The following is a 6,000-nucleotide window of genomic DNA, read 5'->3' as shown; positions in this document are numbered from 1 at the left end:
ATATTATATGTCAAACACACCCACACACACACACACACACACACACACACACATATATATATATATATATATATACATGGTCTATGAACTTAATATTTAATTAATTATCAAACTCAAACTCATTTAAGTTTAATTAATTAATTAAATCAACTTGAACTCATTCAAGCCCACTAGTATAATAATTATTCAACACTATTTCTATTTGGGCTCTACAAGATCCAATAATGATTAATTAATTTAACACTTGAATTAATTTAATTATTTGGACTCTACAAAGCCCACTAGTCTTTAATAAATTCAACACTTGAATTAATTTAATTAATTTCATAATAATAGTTTTGTAAATCACATTTACAAAAATAATTATTTATTCAAGTCAACTTTTAATCTTGGAACACATTCACAAATTAAAAGTTACTTTCTCATTTATTCTCCGTTAGAAGTCATACTTCTAATTTATCTCACTTATAAACTCCTTTATAAGTCGTTCAACATTGAACTAATTTTTATTCTCAACAGATTTTAGAAAGCTAGTACTTGTATGACCTTAATGGTTCATTGATACAACTAGCAGTGCGTTCACATCTCCATGTGATACGGGATCAACAAGTCCCTTATATGATCATACCCTAAATAGATCCATTCTTATTTATCAACTCCCTGATAATAAGAATGTCAAAAAACTCAAGTCTGATGGTACCCAACCAATCATGTTAAACGTCTAGCAGCATCGCTTACATGACTTTCTAGGTATCAAATGATAGAGCCTGCAAGAACCATTCAATTATGGTTAGCGTACAGTACGGTCCCTTCAACTCATATATCCTGACCGATTCGACAACAATTGGTTTATCGAGAGTTGTCAATGAATCGATACCTATGTGTCATGCCGTACTTGCATCGAAGGTGTAATTCAAGAAACCCATTCTAAATTACCACCTACTCTGATCAGAGATTTAAAGCTACATATGCATGAGATCACATAGGATATCCATACCCGAAGATAAGCGATGAATCCCGGACTACAATGCATCGACTCCTATATGTTTCGACACAACACCCAACATTGCCACTTGATTACCCCAGTTGAGTCGGTAAACAAGTCAAAGTGAAGCTCTAGCATATTGAGTCTCCATGTCGTCCCGGGTCATAAGGACTAATGGTGTACAACCATAAACTAGGACTTTTTTCACTCGATAAGTGAGAACCACTTGAAAAGTACTTTAGGGAGGGTTATTCAGTGCTCTCTACAAGGAGCACCTATTTGCATGCTTGGACATCATGTCCCCTACCAATGAAACGTGGTACTCACATCGCAAATACTAGTCTCAAACTCGAGCGGCCTTTATCCTTCTTTGTGGCAGCGGAATCGACTAGGAACAATTTAGAATATACAATATTCCAAATATGAGTTTCATGATAGTCATCACATGGCCATCTCATATTTTTCTACTATTTTTATATTCAAGGGTTTTATCTATGCAACTAGCATGAGTATACAGATAAAGGTGTGCCAAATTAAATAATGGCAAATATTATTAAAATAAATATTATCATACAATAGTTATCTCAAGGACCATTGACCAACACTTGGCTCAATGGGCACCAACTCTAACAGTAAGTTTAAGCACTACTTCTAGTGCAAGCTCACAGAGGAATTCTACTCAAACTGAAAAGCTAGATATATTGAAACTAGCATTGTTCGCTTTAGAAATTGAGAACCATAATCATGCAATGTATGTTGAAAAGGAAATCGAGAAGATAAAAAAATTTGTTCAAGAGATAAAGTTGAAACGTGATGGTTAGGAAGTTGAAGATTTTAGACTATTGGAAATTTGTATTGACTTGGTATTTGTACTAAGACTTTAGAGTTGCGTAAATGTGCAATGATTTGACAATTATTTCAAGTGTTTAGACGTTCGTAAATTTGTAGTGATTATGGAGGATTATTGGCTATATTTTGCATTTGTCATTTCTACCTCTAGACCTTTGGATTTATTTATTTGGTCATTCCACATATACGGACTATCAGGGAGCGCATAACACTGGGAAAATCAAGAGACCCTGTGTCAGCAAAAGAATTGATCTCTCATTTCCATAAAATAGAAAAGGACAAAAAAGTTGCACTCGACTCCAGTAATATTTTAAGCCCATATTTCATATGGAATACAACTTCCAAAATTAAAATTGTTGATTCAAAATAAAGAAACAGAAAAGTCTACTCAAGATTCAACCCTTTGAATTCTAAGAACCCTCCAAATTCCAGAAAAGGAATTGGCATTCCAGAACAGAAAGTAAAATTCATTGGGAAATTCCATAACACAAATGAAGTAAAAATGCCAGAACAGAAAGTAAAATTCATAACATAAACTGGAAAATGTTGTGCTACTTGTTCATTGGGAAATTCCATAACTGAAATGAATTAAAAAATGTCATACAATTCCAGAAAATGTAGAGCCACCAGGGCCAAAAACACAATACATAATCTGTCTAAAGAACGACTTGATTCTTGATCCAATTCGAATGAAAAACAGGTTATGATTCAATCAAGCAAAAGCATCCTCCTCCTCTTCAACTTTGTTGCATGGCTTAGCTTCCGTAAGACCTTCAAAACCAACTTAACTCAACCAAAAGAACGATAGTCAAATCATAGTTAAAACAATTATAACCAGCTGAACACAATATCTATCAAGTCAAGGAAATAGAGTCATGGCCAACTAAAACATACTATCAAAAACTATCACAAGCTTCCAGATTCTGAACTTTACTGATCTTACAAGCTCCTCAACTTAAAACAATGTCAATTTTGGCATAATGGGAGCACTATAAACATGTGTTATTCCCAAAGCTTAGTCACTTCGAAATGCAACTCACGGTTCTGGTCCTGCATGTTAGCTTATCCCAAAATATACATCAATCCATTTCATGGATTTTGATAGGCAATCCAGTGAGGGATGCAAATATAAATAAGTAGTTTTTTAAAAATAACTATCATAGGAGGAAATCCATACTATCCAGTCACATTCTACAAACAAATAGTAAATTCCATAACTACCGCAACTAAAACAACTATCAAAAAATGGAAACGATCTACCTCAAAAAGTTAAGACAACACTTTTCTTATATTTTTCTATCTTCGATTATCAGCATCATGACCCTAGAAAAATAAAAATTTGATGAAAAAGATCATTTTGTAACAAGTTTATGCATCTACCAAATTTCTTACTTGGAATATGTGAGGATTTTCAAACTGATATGATAATATATTCATCTGATCACTTGAATAAAAGTTTGTATTGCTTTCCTCCAACCAAATACACATATAAATAATATTTTATAGATCTATCCGTATTTATTAACTAAAAGTAGAAAAATTGTAACAACCGAATGATGTGGTTCACATCCAAATTGTGATCCAATTGATGCAATTTCAAATTGATGGTTGATATTGATTTGTAATGGTTAAATAGTAGTAGGATTTTGATGTGGGAGATAATTTGCTTCTTGAATATTCGGGCATTGAGACTGATGAGAGCTTTGTCCTTTGGTTTTTGTTCCTTTTGCATCTATATACATGAAAAGGATAAAATGAAATAGCAAAATACAAAATTTTTTGAAAAATAACAAAGTAAATACTATCTTCAAATGAACACTCAAACTTTTTAGATTGTAAATCAGTATTGCCAGAAAAGTAGCGTTGATCACCTTTTTTGACGCTTAACCCTTTAGCATGTGCATAATTTCAATAAAGTAAATACGCATCTTCAATGCTTTTGACTACTTGAGCAACAAGTAGTTTACTCTCAAATTGATTTATAATAGAGCTAGTAGATAATACCTCAACGTCTTTATAAATCGAATATTCTGAATTTACAACTTCAACATCTTCAATGTTGTCTCCCATCAAGTCTATAATTAAAAGAAAAATGATTAAAATGTAAATAAAAATAATAATGATTCAAAGTAAATAAAGAAAGATAATTTGTCCAAAAAAACGAGGTTCTAAGAATTTACTGACAACATGCTTCAAATTTAAATAAATAAGTGTCATAAATCACAATATTTCAATTCCTGTATTTGAAAAAAAAAAGTGTCATAAATCACACTTTCTCCAAATTTTAATAAATCGAGTGTATGTATCAATATTAATGAGTTTTTCATTTATTTTTTGAAAAAAAGAATATGATAAGTTTTAATTTATCCAAAACATATCATTTGTGGAACCACGCTTAATATGAACCATAATAGTCCTAATTAATCATAGGTTCTTTTATATATGCTACAAAGATAATCATAAGATCAATTTATATAGGCTCAGTAGACTAACATCTCAAGAAACAAAATCAAATCAAATAAAATCATAAAAAGATGAATCGATTAATCATATCTTTGTACCAACTCAGAGAACAAAATCATCATTCTTCAAGATCAATAGTTGCTCTAGAATGAATGAGGGCAATTCAATACAAATTTATTCACATCAACGTCACTTTCAAATTCAAAATATGCATCCATATCAAACGATTAATAATGAATGAGGGAAACAAAGTTTATATACTATATACAGAAATTAGTTCATACCGTGACGAAGGGAGATCACTATGTAGTTGTTAGGTGGATGTAGTGGTTGGGAGTAGGGGAAGTAATTAAATGCTTTTGAATTTAACTAACGCGTAAAGGACGCGTGAAGGGGCTCTATAAATAGAGCTCCTTCCCCTTCAGTTTAAATATCCCAGAGTGAGAGAGCAAAAGACAAAAGAGTTAAGAAAAAGAGTTTCTTGGGTTTTCTTGAGTGTTCTCTTGTGTGAGTTAGAGAAATATTTTTTTCTCGGTAATACTCGAGGGTTGGGATCAGGTGAGAGATATAGTGTTTTTTATGCACTTGTAATATTTTTCCGGTTATAAATATTTGCAGCAGCTCCGTGGACGTAGCCTATTTTGGGTGAATAACGTAAAAATATTGTGTTCTTATTGATTACTTTATTCCGCAATTATTTGGGCATTTATTATTCGTCGATCATCGGTTATAATGGGCTATAATTCCGTAACAACTGGTATTAGAGCCTTGGTGTAAAATTTTTTAAATTCTAAGGCAAAATGATGACCAAAAATGACGGATCTGGCCCTGGCATCAACAATTTTGATGGTTCAGACTTCACGTTCTGGCGCTTACAGATTATAGATTATCTGTATAGCAAGAAGCTAAATCAACCTCCATTGGGAAAAAAGCCGGAAAAAATGGAGGCCGATGAGTGGGAGCTTCTTGACCGACAGGTGTTGGGGGTTATTCGATTAACCTTAACAAAGAACGTGGCACATAATGTAGCGGAGGCAAATACCACGGAGGAGATGATGTCCATATTATCAGACATGTACGAGAAGCCATTAGCCAATAATAAAGTACATCTGATGAAAAAGTTATTTAACTTGAAGATGGGCGAAGGCGGTTCAATAACAACACATATCAATGAATTCAACACGATTAGTTCTCAATTGACATCGGTTGAAATAAATTTTGATGATAAGATTCGTGCACTTATTCTTTTGGCATATTTGCCAAATACTTGGGAGCCAATGCGGGCAACAATTAGCAATTCTGTAGGCAAAGGAAAATTACAATTCAATGATGTTAGAGACCGGATTCTTGCCGAAGAAGTTCGCAGGATGGATTCCGGTGAAAGAGCATCATCGAGTTCTGCTCTTAATCTGGATAATAGAGGCAGGGGCAGGAATGTCAAAAAGAATTCTAAAAAATGGCGGAGCAAGTCCAAGTCAAGGAATGGTAAAGATAAAAATAAATTTGAAAAGAAGTTGAAGTGCTGGAGCTGCGGTGAGATTGGCCACCTGAAAAGAAACTGCAAATCAAAAAACAATGCAAATGTTGTTACTGAGGATGTATATGATGCCTTAGTACTATCCATGGAAAGCCCGGTTGATTCTTGGGTTATGGATTCGGGAGCTTCGTTTCATACCACGGGTCGCGATGTATTCGATAATTAC

Source organism: Henckelia pumila, chromosome 2 (genome assembly GCF_033568475.1).
Source record: "Henckelia pumila isolate YLH828 chromosome 2, ASM3356847v2, whole genome shotgun sequence".
Classification (NCBI taxonomy): Eukaryota; Viridiplantae; Streptophyta; class Magnoliopsida; order Lamiales; family Gesneriaceae; genus Henckelia; species Henckelia pumila.
The sequence above is the reverse complement of the archived record's forward strand: the minus strand, read 5'-3'. Positions refer to the sequence as shown.